General features: G+C 46.9%; 1 long non-coding RNA gene across 1 annotated transcript in view; it reads left to right on the top strand.

Moving 5' to 3' along the window:
- LOC106509975 overlaps positions 354-16353 on the top strand; it is a 40194-nt gene continuing 24194 nt past the window's right edge. Inside the window, exon 1 of the long non-coding RNA XR_002343134.1 lies at positions 354-877. This is a non-coding gene — a long non-coding RNA (uncharacterized LOC106509975). The remainder of the gene's footprint in view (positions 878-16353) is intronic.

A 16353-nucleotide genomic window follows, 5' to 3' on the forward strand; every position in this document is an offset into this window, starting at 1 on the left:
CCCCCAGCATGGAGATCCACATCGGCTGCTCTCTGTCCGGGTTGCCCTTTCCTCAGATACCTGTGTGGAGCAATTTACATAGCAATTGCTACATGTCCTTCAGGCCTTTAATCAAATGTGGCCTTCTCAGGGAAACTTCTCCCAACCAGTCTGGTTAAAAATCACAATCTTGGAGTTCCCATTGTGGCTCCGAGGAAACGAATCTGACTAGCATCCATGAGGATGCAGGTTCATTCCCCAGCCTTGCTCAGTGGGTTAAGGATCTGGCTTTGCCGGGAGCTGTGGTGTAGGTCACAGACATGGCTCGGGTCCCACATTGTTGTGGCTGTGGTGTAGGCCAGTGGCTACAGCTCCAATTCCACCCCTAGTATGGGAACTTCCATATGCTGTGGGTGTGGCCCTAAAAAGACCAGAAAAAAGGAAAGAAACCAGGGCTCAGAGACATGACGTAAATTGCTCAGGGTTGCAGAGTGGGTGAATTGAAAAACATCTTTCCTTTCTTGGTTGGGAGTGCTGGAGGGGGTCTTAAATTACTCTGAATATGATGTTGGCCTGTGGAGGAGGGGGTGGGGCTTAAAAGCATTTTTTTTTTCTCTCTCTTCACTCCACACCCATGACAGAGGGATGGGCTTGAGGGTCGGAGAGACCCTGAGCCTCTCTCTGAGCTCCCATGGTGATGATCGGAGGTGCTGGACTCTTGTCCAGACCTGGCTTCCCTGATGACGTCACTGCTCCTTCTCAGATCTCCCGGAGCAGAGCTGCGGCAGTCTCCGTTGCCTCCCTGCAATGTCGGAGCAAGATAACTCCTGCAGGACACCTGCAGTGATGCCAGGGCAATGGAGCAGGCTTCACTTGCCCCCACGGCTCTCACCGGCAGGTAACTTTGATCAACTGCTCTTACAAAAGGGTGAGGTTGTAAACAGTCAGAAGCACACAGTGTTGAGAACCAGATTGGTGCCCCTGAATCCCCTCGGCATTTCCCGGCTATGTGGCTTGTAAGTTACTTGATTACCTCTCAGTTTTCTCATCTGTAAAATGGGAGATGCGTCATAGGGCCTAGGTGATAGGGCTGTTGTGAGGATTTACACAGGCTTGAAGCCCCGAGAACAATGGCTACCTCCCTTGTGAGTGCTTAAGTCAGCTCCTCTCTTGGCCATCTTTTGTGATTAGTTTGCTTTTATAGACTCATTCTTTTGAACCTTGAAAACTAGCTTTCCTAGGGGTGGTTCTTGGGTTCTGTTTGTTTTGCATGAATCCTGTCGTTATCAAGGAATGCCTCGGGCCCTGCTGTTGATGCAGAGCAAGGAAACTAATAGCTAATATCTGAGCTCTGAACTCTTCTGCTTTCTAGGTACAGGGTGAGTTGGGCCTCCTGGAGTTGTGCAATATGGTAGCCCTGGGCTTCGTCAACTTGGGAGGGATGGCTTGGTAAATAGTGAGGATCACTTTGTTTTCTTCCCAGTTGGGGCTAAGCCTGCAGGTTTGAAAGCCACTGTTTTACTTGGCGCCAACCCTACTTTCTGTACACACATTTCAGGCATGTGCGTACATACACACATGATGGCGAAATGTGTACCATTCTCAACATGGTTCGCCACCTTCTGCTTGCTGCCCTTCTGTCTTTCTCCAACTTGCCCACTAAAACACATCTGGGAACAAGAGGTCAAAGCACTCGGGTTGCCATGGTATTGAGCAGGTCACCTCCCCACCCCCCAGCAACTTGGGCCTTCAGCTTTCCCTGCTTCTTCTTCTTTTTTTAGGGCTGCACCCTGGCATATGGAGGGTCCCAGGCTAGGGGCTGAATCAGAGCTACCGCTGCTGGCCTGAGCCACAGCCACTGCAACGCAGGATCCAAGACGGTTCTGCAACCTACACCACAGGTCCTGGCAATGCCAGATCCTTAACTCACTGAGCGAGGCCAGGGATCGAACCTGCAACCTCATGGTTCCTAGTCGGATTTGTTTCTACTGCGCCACGACGGGAACTCCCCAGCTTTCCCTTCTAAGAGATGATCTCTAGGGGCCTTTACAGCTTTCCCCCTTTCCAACATTTGCTGAAAGATGCTCTTGGATTTTGGAAGCTCAGTGTTCTTGGGAGATTTTAGTTTTTAATTTTTTCTTTTGAGGATGGCTTTAAAGGATTAGACATCTTCTTGTTGCTGAAAAAATGCTTATCAAAGAAGCAAAGGCCGAGTTCTTTTTCCTTCCCCAAATGTGATGTTTAAATAAAATTCAGTTTCATGGAGCCAACACATGGAGTAGAAATGGATAGGGTTTCTCCTATCTTTGAGCAGTCCCGGAGGAGGCTGTAAACAGCAGGGTATCCCTTCAACCAGATGGGCTGCTGAGCTTGGAGAGCCAAGCAGATGCAGAGAATACAGAAATCAGAGGCAGAATGAGGAAAGGATGGTTGCCGTGGTGTTGGTTGATTCTCTTGGCTGAATATCATGAGCCTGGAGGCCAGGGAGAGGAGGAAGGCGATCAGTCGTGCTGAGAGGCTCCCCAACAGGAGCTGGTGGGCTGTGACGTCCCAAGTCACAGTTTGGGGTCTGAAGGGAAAATGGCCCATGGAGCTCACTGTCGGGGCAAGACCTTCCCGAGAGCTGGGCTGGCCTCAGGGAACCTTGATACAGGGCAGGGTTGGCTGGTACTCTGCTCCCCTTTGGTAGCTTTGCCTCATTTTTCTTGGTGCTGTGAACAGCCTCAGATGTCCAGGGCTCCTTGCTGCTGCCAGAGTCCTTCCCACTGCCCTAGCTAGGCCAGTCTTCATTTATCCAGTGACATGCTTTTTTCAATTTTTTTTGCTTTTTGGGGCTGCATTCGTGGCATATGGAAGTTCCCAGGCTAGGGGTCAAATCAGAACTGCGGCTGCTGGCCTAGACCACAGCCATAGCAATGCAGGATCCAAGCCACATCTGTGACCTACACCACGGCTGACAGCAATGCTGGATCCTTAACCCACTGAGCAAGGCCAGGGATCAAACTCAGCCCCTCATGCATCCTAGTTGGGTTCGTTAACTGCTGAGCCATGAAAGAAACTTCCAAAATATTTTTTATTAGAATATAGCTGGTTTATAATGTGCCAATTTCTGCTGTACAGCAAAGTGACCAGTCACACACACACACACACACACACACACACACACACACACACACCCACACACACATTCCCTTTCTTATATTCATTGTAGTTTTTTCCAATCCAGTGACACTCTTGATTTCAATTTTTTTTGGGGGGGGCCCTTCCTTTACCATCAGTTTTATTATAATTTTCCTCGGGGTTAGAGTGGTAGAATAGAGAGTCGTGGATTCAGTCTTGGATGGCGATTGTGGTCATTGTGCTCACAGCAATGGGAGCTCAGGCAAGTTGCTTGATTTTCCTCAGCCTCAGTTTTCTCCCCTCCGAGACCTGTGCAGTAGTACGAAACTTAGAGCATTGTTGAGAGTTAGATGAGACACAGAAATTATCACAAAAAAACAAACTGTCCGCAATAAATGTTATTTCTGATCCATCTTATACTTCTGCACATTAGAATCAGCAGAGTTTTAAAAATATTCCAGTGCCTGGGCTCTGCCCCACCCCCGCTGGGCATTGGTACTCTTCATTTATATTTTTAGGGCTGTACGCTTGGCATCTGGAGGTTCCCAAGCTAGGGATCAAATCAAGAGCTGTAGCTGCCGGCTTACACCCCAGTCACAGCAACGCCAGGATCCAAGCCATGTCTGCAACCCACACCCACAGCTCACAGCAACACCAGACCCATAACCCACTGAGCAAGGCCAGGGATCGAACCTGTGTCCTCATGGATACTAGTCAGATTCGTTTCCAGGAACTCCAGGAATTGGTCCTCTTTAACAGCTCCTCCTGTGATGATGTGCAGCTGAGATGAGACCCCTCCCCCCCCGCATTGCTGATGAAGAGTTTGCTACCCTCTGCTCAAGGCTGCTTCTATTCCCGTCCCATTGACCCTGACTCCCCAAGTCAAGCTCTCTTCTGTGTTTTAATCTGATGAATAGCCAGTGATGAATTGAGGTTTGTGTGCAGGAGCCCTCCTGTGGGTCCTGGATATTTGTTTTCACTGACACCCTCACAGGAGCAGAGCCATATTCTCTTCTGGTACAAAGGGGAGGGGAATCGTGGATGAAGCTTTCCTGAAATGTTGTGGCAGAGACCGTTGGCTGAAAATGAGACATACTCTGGGACGCCGGCTGAGAATCCGAGGGGCCAGGTGGGACTGGTGGGCTGCTTGGGCAGATTTCCTGTCTTCATTCAGTGACGCCGAAGCAGGAAACTTGGCAACCAGACGAACTTGGTGAGTTTAGAAATTGGGAGATTGGACCATTAGGGTGTGCCTGAATGTGGGGTGTGGCCTGGGAAGGAAGGCAGATGTTTATGGCTGAAAATGGCCTCCTGGGCTGTTCCTCCCTTCTGGTCACATATGGCAGGAGACCGTCAAACTCTACCCTCTGGACCCACCTGGACCCTTCCCCTGGAGCCCACAGCTTCCAGCATCTCTGCCTGAAAGTGTTCTCTGGTCATGGCCATGGGAGCTTGGTCCTCACCAGGAGGCAGGCTGGATGTCTTGGGAAATTAAAGGCTTTGGGAACACCTCCCCCTGGAAGGATGGCCATTGGTGGATGAACAGGCCAGCTTCCTTGCCCTTCGATGGGGCAGTCCTGAAGCATGTTCTGTATAGTTTCTCAGAAGGTCTCCTGTGTGACTGCATCCCAGGTGCCCAAGGCGACACCACCCTCATCGTGAATGCTTTGCTGGCTTTCTTCCCTTCCCCGTGGTGCTTCCCCCCTCCCTTCCTGTCCTGCCTGGGATCCCTTCTCAAATAAGCTACTTGAACCCTCATCTTTGTCTCAGGGTCTGTTTCCATGGGAACGCGTGGATCTTCGGTCAGCCTTTTCTTATTCATGAGGTTTTACACCTCTGTTCACACATCCATCTTGGGAGATGGATAGGCTAATATTCTCTGTGGATACGTTGTGGAGCTCAGCACTTCATGCCTTCGCTGTTTTACACGTCTTTCCTTCTGGAGTCCTTCCAGATAGGAAGAGGAAAGAAACCACAGTTAAGTGCAGTTCTTTCCGATCTGCAGGTTCTGACCCATAAGAGAGTTAAATATCCCTTTTTTAAAAATGAAGTGAACACGACCTATCAAGAGTGCACATTGGAAGAGCACCAACTGTTACGCAAACATTTCATTTGTTGTACGTGATTATAGTTACATGTTGGTGAAATATGTTTCTTAACATGGATCATGGTCAAAAGTTTGGGAAGTCACTGCATTTGATGGGCATCTGTGGTTTTTCACCTTCTCAGGGTCCATTCTTTCAATTTCCCTCCAGTAGCACCCCTTGATATTCCTTTCAACAAGGACAGGAGACTCTACCCCTCATTGGACATAGTCTTGGTGGGGCTGTCCATCAGGGTGTCCCATCATTCCTTGGTGAAAAGATGGTCACATGACCCATGGCAGGTCAATCAGATGATTGCTCCAGGAACTTGAGTCTCGAGGACACACACAAGGGCTGAAAATAGTTGAAGATGGTTCATCCAAGGGGGTCTCTGGAAGTTAACATCTCTATTTTTTGACTTTTTTTCCATCCAAGATATGGTTGGTTCTATGAAATATCTGTGAACCTCATCTCTATTTTTTCACCGCTTAGGTGGGTCGAACAGTTTCCTGTTGCTAGAGTCCAAAGAACTTCCCCTATGTAAGGGCTTTGGAGTTAATCCGACCCTAACTCTACTCATTTCTGCTTGTGTCACTGGAAAACTGCTTAACTTTTCTAAGTTTCAGGTTCCTCTCCTATAAAATGAGGGTAGTAATACCAGATTGGAGAGTACAGATAATATTTATAAGGCCTCGGGACCCAGACCCTCAATTAGTGTCAGCGGCTATTGTGGACCAAATTGCAATTATCCTTGTTTTACTAGTGATGACTTTCCACTGACTAAATATCTGTGAAGTGGATGAATGAATGAATACATATGACAATGGATTTTTACAACTAAAACCTACAGCTGAGTTTCTTTGGACAGTTACAACCCTTTGGGTATTAAACATAATATTTAGTGTTCAAAAACTTAATACAAGAAAAGCTCCATAACTGGAATTAGGCACAAGAGTTCTTACTAGTGACAACAAAAGCATTATTCATAAAAAAAATCGATAAATTGGAAATCATCAAAATTAAAAATTTTTACTCTGTGAAAGACATTGTTAAGAGTATTAAAAAAAAATTGGGTTCTATCCACCCAATTCCTGTACATGTATTAATGGCAGCTCTAATCAATCATCCCAAACCGGAAACAACTCAATGTCCCTCAGCAGTTGAATGGATACGCACACCCTGGTACATCCGTACATTGTAATAAAACTCAGTGATAAATAGCAATGCGCTATGGATGCACACGACAAACTTGGATGCCTCTCAAAGGCATGATGCTCAGTAAAAGGAGCCAGCATCAAAAGGTTACATATTGTGTGATTCTATTTGTGCAAAAATGAGGGGGGGCGGAGGGTGTGACAGTAAAGAGATGGCGTCAAGGTGTTCTTTTGGGGGTGATGGTCCTGATTACGGTGGGTGTCACGTGAATCTACTTGTGTGTTACAATTCATAGAACCTTACATTAAAAAATCAATGACAAGGGAAAAAATCCTTTTTATCATGTAGAGCGAGGTTGTATTCATTTGGATATTTTGGTATCCTCGCTACCCGCCCCATAAATACAGTAGCCACCAGCCACACGTGCTTAGGCTCGTCCTCATGGAGGTGTGGATCCAGGATAAAGTGCGTCTGGATTTCAAAGACTTGGCACCACGAAAAGAACATCCACTATCTTGATAATATTCATGTTAATTATATATTGACACAATCTCTTTTGGATAGCTGGGTTAAATGGAACATTGATTTCAGCTTTTTCCTTTTAAACATGGGATTACTAGTAAGTTGTAATTACATGATGTACCTGGGGTTCTATTTTTATTGGACCCTGCTGCTCCGGATGACACAGTCAGGGAGGGATGGGAACGCCTAGGTGGTTCTCTCTCCATCTGGAAGGGCAGGTGTAGGACCGCCCCACGCAGGGCTGAGCAAGATCCACCCGGGGTCTTGAAGTGGGGGCCAGCCTGTCTGAGAGGTAGCTGCTGCTGTCCACAGCTGGCTTTTCCTCACCTTTGGTGGGGACCAAGGCCAGGGCAGGGTGAGGCAATTTCCCAGAGGAGGGGCAGGCAAGGAGTTAGAGGTGGCTGCGATTCTTCTTTTGTTAGACTTGAGCTTGAATTCCATTCTAGCCACTAGTTAGCTGTGTAGCTCTTGATCTTTCTTAACCCCAGAATAATAGTTCCCTGGGGAGTTTCCTTACCTCCTAGGGCTGTGGTCCGAGAAAGCAGAGAGCAGGAGAAAGCACCCAGTAGGCTTTCTGCTGCAGCTGATTCTGCTGTTGCTACGACTGCTCTGTGTGGTGCTGGCTGTCCCACCTCAGGCTCTGTTTTCTCTCTCCCTCTCTCTCAGTTGAACCCCGCAGGCACTCTGCCCAGCTCTTCTCCCTGATTCAGCACTGAGAAATGCCGAGGCAAGCTTTCCCATGAAGCTGCTTGTCAGCAAACACCCACTCCTGTCTCCGCTCTTCCCCATGTGTCAGAGACAGGTCTGGACTCCACGCAGGGCCCAGGGTCGTGCCAGCTCTGGGACTGAGGGCTGACTCACACACCCCCTGCCCCCAACCTGCGAGATTAGAAATTGGAGGCCCCCACGCATGGCCACAAGGCAGGATTGGAAAGCCCTCCAGCCATCTATGGGGGCCGGGAGGGGTGCAGCAATTTTCCTGGATTCTGTCTCCAAAGCATCAAAGCCTTGGTTTCAAACATTGAGTTGCTGCCTGGCCTGCCTTGTCCACTGTCTCCCCTTTGCTTTTCATTTCAATTGAACTTTTACTATGTTATTCTTGTTGCTCACCTCCTATCGCTCAGTGTCGCCATCAAATATTAGGTAGGTACAGAGTAGCTTTATCAGCCACATAGATTTTCATCAAAGGAGCTTGTTAAGCTCCTGTCTGGGCCTGGCACGGCATGAGGCTCCGTGGAAGGGAAGTTAAACAGACATGAGTGGTCTCTTGGGGCTCAGACACAATGGTGGTCACGGTTGCTACCTGGTAGGGTTACCTTGATCACGGCCAGGATTTTGAGAGCTGAAAGGTCCTGTCAGATCCCAAGTTCAGAGGGCTGTGCTTTAAAAACTGCAGAAGCAGGCCTGGGGTGGGACCTCGAGCCATCAAAAGAGGCCCTCACCCATGAGAGTGGCAGTGGTCAACTGGGTTTTGGAATCCGGCAGCAGCTGTCAGTTTGCTTCTGGGCTCTCCTGCCCGGGGATCTCCAGGGTGCAGAACTTCGTCTTCCTGGGCCTCAGTTTCTCACCTGTGACCTGGATCACAAGGCCAGCTCACAGCTGGTTGTAGGACGGTAACACCTGCCATTTATTGAGCTGCGGCTCTGTGCCAGGCATCAGGCTAACTGCTCCACAAGGGTTTTCACATTTAATGTTTAGACAATAATTCCATGAAGCAGGTATTGCTTTTTTCTTTTTTTTTCTTTTTAGGGCTGTACCCGTGGCATACAGAAGTTCCCAGGCTAGGGGTCGAATTGGAGCTGCAGCTCCTGGCCTACACCACAGCCACAGCAACATGGGGTCCGAGCCGCGTCTGTGAATTACACCACAGCTTTTGGCAATGCTGGATCCTTAACCCACTAAGTGAGACCAGGGATCGAACCCACACCCTCACAGATTCTAGTTGGGTTCTTAACCCATTGAGCCACAGTGGGTGCTCAAGCAGGCATTGTTTTTAACCGTCATGTTTCAAATGAGGAAGTGGAGGCTTAGAGAGCTTAAATAATATGCCCAAGATCCAAGAGTTGGCTAATGCAGGAGAAGGATTTAGATTCTTTTTTTTTTTTTGGTCTTTTTGCCTTTTTTAGGGCTGCTCCTGTGGCATATGGAGGTTCCCAGGCATCCAATCAGAGCTGTAGCTGCTGGCCTATGCTAGAGCCACAGCAACGCGGGATCCAAGCTACATCTTTGAACTACACCACAGCTCACGGCAATGCCAGATCCTTAACCCACTGAGCAAGGCCAGGGATTGAACCCATAACCTCCTGGTTCCTAGTCGGATTTGTTAACCACTGAGCCATGACGGGAACTCTGGGATTTAGACTCTAGCACTCTGCCCTGCATGCTGCCCACCCTGACCTCCTCCAGGTCTGGACTCAGGAGGGGACAAGGAAGGGGGATCCCAGCCTGTGGGGCTGAGAGTCCTCCCCTGGGAAGCAGGGAGGTGGCTGGAGGTGGGACTTGGGGGTGAGCTGGGGCTCTAGGCCCCCAAGGCTCCATCCTCCCTTCCAGCTTCACTTGCAAAACACAGAGCCCATAGGGGAATTTGAGAATTTCAAGATGCTAACTGCAGAGCCTGAGATCCTAAGTTTGGGGCCTTCTGAGTGCCAGCCCTGTATGACTCTACTGGTCAGTCGCTCATGAAGCTGACACCCTATTTTAAGTTCTTGTAATGGTACAAACTTTTCTAAAGTGAAAAATCAGTGCTTCTCTTTTTCTTGACGCTTGCTCTTGGGAGTGAATGCAACTACACGGAAGTATTTTGAAATACCCAGTGCCAGCTCGGCCCATGTGTCTTGGGGAAGATGAGGGTCTGGGCAGTCTGCTTTCCTTGCCCTGCCCTGTTGTCAACTTAAAAAAAATGCACGACCTCAAAGTTGAGAGTTAAGTTTTATTTGGGGCAAAATTAGGACTTAAGCCCAGGAGACAGCATCTCAGGTAGCCTTGAGAAACTGCACAAAGGAGCGAGGAGGGGAGCTAGGATATATAGGAGTTCTTGCAACAAAGGGCAGGTAGCAGGAACAAAAGAGGTTCTGGGCTCACTGAAATCATTCCTTTGATATGCACCTCAGCTATGGGGCCAGTATCCTGACTTTTCACAGTCCTAAGGGCTCACCAGCTCACCCTTGGAGGTGGCTGCATTCTTCACGAATGACTGCGACATTCTTTGTTTTGTCCACTTAACTACAGCCCAGGTAGTGGTATTTCTCTGAAATACCACCCCAAAGAGGAAAGGGGGACTATCAGGAGATGTGCAATAAAGGGGAGGGGGAGGTGCATGCAGCCAGGCACACATTTTCCACAAGTTTGTTGCTGATCTCTGGAAGGTTACTACTAGTCCCAAGGACAGACATCCCCATGAAGGATTTTAGTGTTTTTCTAGATATGAGGAGATGCAAGAATTAGGTGCATAATATCTTCTCCTAAAAATAACTCTGAGGACCTATTCCTCCAGTTTTCCCAGAGCACAGAGTGCCCGACTCCTGGTCTCCACTCTGAGCTCTGCTCACGGGGTGCTGTGGGTGGGCAGCTGCAGTGGCTCATGATTTAATCCATGTAGAGGCTGGTGGCAAGGGCCACACTTCAGTGCACACAGTGGTCACACTGAGGACTCCTGAGCTTCCAGCACCCTCCTTGGCTGGTTCAAAGAGTGTTTAATTCACACCTTCCACGGGAAATAGAATAGAGCTATGGCTAATGGCTTTGGTTCCAAATGCTTGGACTTATTGACTCCCGACTCTGCCACTTTCTAACTGTTTGACCTTGGCCAGTTATTGAACCCTTCTGAACCTCAGTTTTACTTTCTTTAAAATAGGCATATGGTACCCATCTCCTATGGCTCTCTGAGGATTGAAGTGACAATGGCATGACACACACCAGTACAGTGCCTGGCATGTATTGCTCATTCAGTAGCAATACATGCCAGTCATCCGTTGATCACTATTCTTATTCCTGAGCTTAAGAACAGCAGCAAAAGTTAAGAGTTGTGTCTGAGAGTTCCCATTGTGGCTCAGTGGGTTAAGAACCCAACACAATCTTCGTGAGGATGTGGATTCAATCCCTGGCCTCACCCAGTGGGTTAAGGCTCTCGTGTTGCTGCAAGCTGTGGTGTAGGTTGCAGATGTAGTTTGGATCTAGTATTGCTATGGCTGTGGCACAGGCCTGCAGCTGCAGCTCAAGTTCGACCCCTAGCCTGGAAATTTCCATGTGCTGTAGGTGAGGCCCTAAAAAGAAAAGAAAAAAGACTTATGTCTCTGCTTTAATTGTCTCAGGTACTAGAATATACTTGAGGATAAATTCTGCATGAATGAATAGTTTATCATCTAATAGTAATGCTTGAGATATGTTCATCATTTTATGGTTTATAACCATTTTCTGACACATAATTCCACTCTAGCCCTGTAATAGCCTGGAGATGTAAGAAGAGCAAGGAATTTATTATACTATTTCACAGATTGGGCAAATAGAGGCTCAGAGATTAACGACTGCTCATTTATTCAACAGTCATTTAATGAGCACTTATTATGTGCAAGATACTATGATAGGATTAAAAAATGAATGAGATTTTTTCCTGCTGTTTCGAAGAAATGATTGTGGGTCAGGGTATTTGGAGCAGGCTTACAGGAGGATAAAAAGTGATGCAAGTGCAGAGACAACAATAAAGTTCAGCAGCTTAAATTGAGATTTATTTCTCATTCTTGCTATTGGTGCATCATGGTTCAGCTAGTGGCCCTGCTCCACCCAGTTTTCATTCCAAACCAGACAGATGGAGCAGCCGCAGGTTGGAACATTGCTGGTTATTGTGACAGGAGGAAGGAGATCTGAGATGAGGAGGGTCTCACACCAGCAATCAAATTCTCCACTCATGAGCCAGACTTTTAATATGGTCCCACCCAACCACAGGATCCAGGGTGAGAAGTAAATTTCTACCCCATACGCAGAAGGCAAAGAGCTGGAAATATTTGGTGAAGAGATTAAGAAGAACCATGCCAGCTGGGCAGCCTTTGAAGGATGGGTAGGAATCAGCTGAATACTGATGGGGTAGGATTGGGTGAGGAGAGTGAAAGAAGGGTGAAGATGAAGAGGAGTCTTAAAGAGATGGAGGCTGGGAGATGGGAAACAATGGGAGAGACAGGAGGCAGAAATGTGCAAGGCATTGGGGCTGCAAGGAAGACTGAGTCTGCCAGTATGGCTGGAACCGTTTAATTCAAAAGTTTAGCAAACACTGACTCAGCTCCTATTGTGTACTGAGTGCTGGGGATGCAAAGAAGAATAAAACATGGTACCTGCCTTACAGTCTAGTGGGAGCAGTCATTTTGCACAGAGAACAAAGGGAGTCAAAATATAAGAAAGAGTAGACAGTAGTTATGTTTGCCAGGCACTCTTCTTAGATCTGCACATATCTTTTTTTTTTTTTTTGTCTTTTTGCTATTTCTTTGGGCCACTCCCACGGCATATGGAGGTTCCCAGGCTAGGGGTCGAATCGGAGCTGTAGCCACTGGCTTACGCCAGAGCCACAGCAATGCGGGATCCATGCCACATCTGCAACCTACACCACAGCTCACGGCAACGCCAGATCCTTAACCCACTGAGCAAGGGCAGGGACCGAACCCGCAACCTCATGGTTCCTAGTCGGATTCGTTAACCACTGCGCCACGACGGGAACTCCAGATCTGCACATATCTTAACTCATTTAATCATCCTTCTAGCTCCATAAGGTACTTGCAGTTATTATTACCCATTTTACAGGTGGAAAAACTCAGGCATAGCATGGCTGTGCATAGCAGAGATGGCCTTCAAATCTAGGCATTCCAAGTTTGGGGTCTGTGGTTTTAAATGTCAAATCTTTACTATATTGCTTTTTTGCTTGATAATTTGTTGAGGCTGTGCCTGTAATCTTGGGTGGCAAGTAGCTTTGCCTTGAGATCCAAAATGATAGATTGTTATTGGCTGCCTGGAGCTCCATATTGGGAAGTTTTCCAGGACCCAGCTGGCACTGGGGAGGAAAGAATGATGTAATTAATTAGTAATGCCTACCATGGTCTTGAAGGTGGTATTGTCAGCACATATATTTGGTAACCCTGGCCTATTTTATGCCTACAGCAAGGTGGATTTTATCCGTTCATTAACAATCAAGGAAATCAAAACCAAACAACGAAGTCATTGACTGTTTTCCTCACTTTTCAATTTTTTTTTTAACTTTATCACGTTTATGGCAGTACAGGTACTCCCATGTTTGAAAAGCTAGCTTTCCTTTTTGGAGATTAATGTTTAAAATAGCAAAACTGCAGTCCCCTCAGGCAAGCAGACACCTTAATTGCCAAAAAAAAAAAAAAAAAAAAAAAAAAAAGAAAAATCAGCCATGGCAAATGTTCAATCTATTGCACCCCTGGTGCAGTTATCAGCTGGGATGCTATGGCAATGATAATAAAAAAGGAATTCTTTTATTTATTTATTTATTTATTTGGCTGTACCCATGGCATATGGAAGTTCCTGGACCAGGGATTGAATCCGAGCTGCAGCTATGACCCACCCTACAGCTGCAGTAATGCCAGATCCTTAACCTGCTGTGCCACAGTGAGAACTTCCTAAAAAAGGATTCTAATTGTTCAATCCAAGTTCTGTACAAGGAAGAATCCATCAGCTGACTTGGGAGTTTAGCCATAAGAAAATCTAGCTTAGCCTGATCACTAGTGGAATTTCCTGTCCTGAAATGTTGTAGGCTTTCCTCTGCAGGGAGAGTTCTTTGTCTCCCCACCCCTTCCCTCCCCAGTCTCTTTCCTTGGCTTTTTCTTTTCCGGGTACCATTTCTCCTTATGCTCAGATTTTTTGTTTCTTTATATTCTTTCCCATATATTTCTAGGAATGGAGCCCAAACTTAGGTGCATGGTGATATAGATACCAATTAGGAGCTTAGAGCTCAGGTGATAAATAGGCATCTGCTCCTGAGCCAGCCCTGATCCATGGCTTGTGGCTGTGGATGAAATGACACTGAAATGCTGTGTCAAGAAGGTTTGCAATGGACTCAGCCTGAAAGCACATTGGGATTGATTAGGGATGTCAGCCACAGGTGTGGGCTAGGAGCAGTTATTTGTGTGGGCTCCCAGTGGCTTTGCTATTTTGGAAAGCCTGCACAGTGCTTACAGCCATGATGTTAGTGAATAAGCTTGGGGTTTGGTCCTAGAAGATGCTAGTTCAAGTCCTATTCCCTCTCTAGGTGAAACTTGGATGTGTCATTTATCTTCTCTTTGTCTTAGTAAGATTTGTGTAAACCAATCCCCCTTATGGAGTGGTTGTAAATATTGCAGAGGTGACGCACATTCATTCCTTCAACAAATATTTGCTGAGCACTGTATGAGGTGCTGGGGATATAATCAAGACACAGTATGGAGGAGTTCCTGTTGTGGCTCAGTGGCAACAAGTCCCATTAGTATCCATGAGGACTTGGGTTCGATCCCTGGCTTTGCTCAGTGGATTTAGGATCTGGTGTTGCTGTGAGCTGTGGCATGGGTCACAGAGGTGGCTCAGATCTGGCACTGCTGTGACTGTGGTGTAGGCGCTGGCAGCTACAGCTCCAATTTGACCCCTAGCCTGGGAACTTCCATATGTTGTGAGTGCGCCCCTAAAAAACACACACACGAAAAAGATACAATATGGATGTGGTTCCTGCCCACTCAGAGCTTACGGTCTACTGGAGGGATTCGTTAATTGCTGTGTAACAAATTACTGCAAATTTAGAGGCTTAAGACAACACACATTTTGATGTCACACTTTCTGTGTGTGAGGATTCTAGGCAGAGCTTAGCTGGCTCTTCTGCTCAGGGTCTTATAAGGTTGCAGTCAACATGTCCACTGAGTTGTGTTCTCATCTGGAAGCTTGACTGGGGATGACCTGCTTCCAAGCTCATTTGGCTTCTTGGAAGAATTCCCTTTCTTACTATGGTAAGAGTGTGGACTCCAGTTCAGGCTGGATGTCAGCTGGATTCCACCTGTAGGCTGAAGCCTCAACCCACTGAGCAGGGCCAGGGATCAAATCTGCATCCTCAGGGATACAGGCTTGGGGTCGAATTGGAGCTATAGCTGCTGGCATACACCAGAGCCACAGAATAAACAAGGGTTCAAGTTCTACTACTTACCAGTGGTGTGTCCTTAGAAATGTCTTTGTGGTGTAGGTTGCAAATGCAGCTTGGATGTAATGTTTCTGTGGCTGTGGCATAGGCTGGCAGCTGTAGCTCGGATTCAACCCATAGCCTGGGAACTTCCACATGCTGTGGTGTGGCCCTTAAAAGCACGCGTGCGCGCATGTGCGCGCACACACACAAAGAATCAAGGCTCCAGATTCACGGCTCCCACAGGGCCATTCAGCCATCCCCAAGGCACCCCAGTGAGGTTCCCGGCCACTGTGGAGCAGAGACAAGATGTCCCGAATTTTGCCCTGCCAGAATTCCTAACCTCTAACATTGTAGCATAATAAGATGGTGATTGTTTTCTCCTTCTAAGTTTTGAGGTGGTTTATAAAAGAGAATTACATAATTGAAACTCCTGAGGATCTTTCAAAATCTCTCTAGACCCTTCTAATGAACAGCCTTGTTGAGAACCACTGGTTTTTACAATGAAATGATTTATCTCTCCACTGGAAATGAATAAAGAAGCTCTTTTTTGTTCTGCTTTGATTTGATGTCCAAGTTATGTTTTTGGGAGGAAAATGGCAAGTGACCAGAATAATTTTTTTCTTTTTTTTTAAACAGAATGCTTTGTTGTACTGCTACCATTTGTATAAAATATTTTTTAAAATGTGGATTATTTCTGGAATGATACATAAGAAAGTAGTAAGTAGCTATTGTTGGCTCCAGAGGGGGAAACTGGATGGCTGGGGAACAGAGGAAACATTTTACTTAGCACTCTATGAGAGTTTTCACAGTTTAAAACATGTGGGTGCAGCAATTCGATGGTAAGTAAGTGCTGCCTGTTGCTTACCTGGGAAACTGCACATCCTTTAGCCTGATCTGGCCTCAGCCTTTATTCACCATGTGGCCCCTGCAGCTTCATGGACAGACCTGCCCTTCAAGGCACCATGTTGTTCCTTCAACCTGGGACACCCTCCTCCTTCTCCATTCTGACAAACTCCTGGTCTGGAAGACCTTTCTAAGCATCACCCTAGAGAACCTTCCCATCTTCCCAAGGCATGATAAAATCCTTCGCTTCATTACACTCCAGTAGTATTTGTATAAATTTCTTTGGAATAGCTCTTATCTAATTGCATTACAATCATAATGCATAATTATACTTTATCATTGTATCCCCAGCACTCAGCACAGCGCCCGGCAAAACATACTTGTGATGAATAATGACTAACACTTATTGAACTCTTACTATGTGCCAGCCACTGCACTAAGTACCTTGTGGGTTAGCTTGATTATTTCATGATTTCTCACACAGCCCTATGAACAAGGTTT

Source organism: Sus scrofa, chromosome 4, assembly GCF_000003025.6.
Source record: "Sus scrofa isolate TJ Tabasco breed Duroc chromosome 4, Sscrofa11.1, whole genome shotgun sequence".
Taxonomy (NCBI): Eukaryota; Metazoa; Chordata; class Mammalia; order Artiodactyla; family Suidae; genus Sus; species Sus scrofa.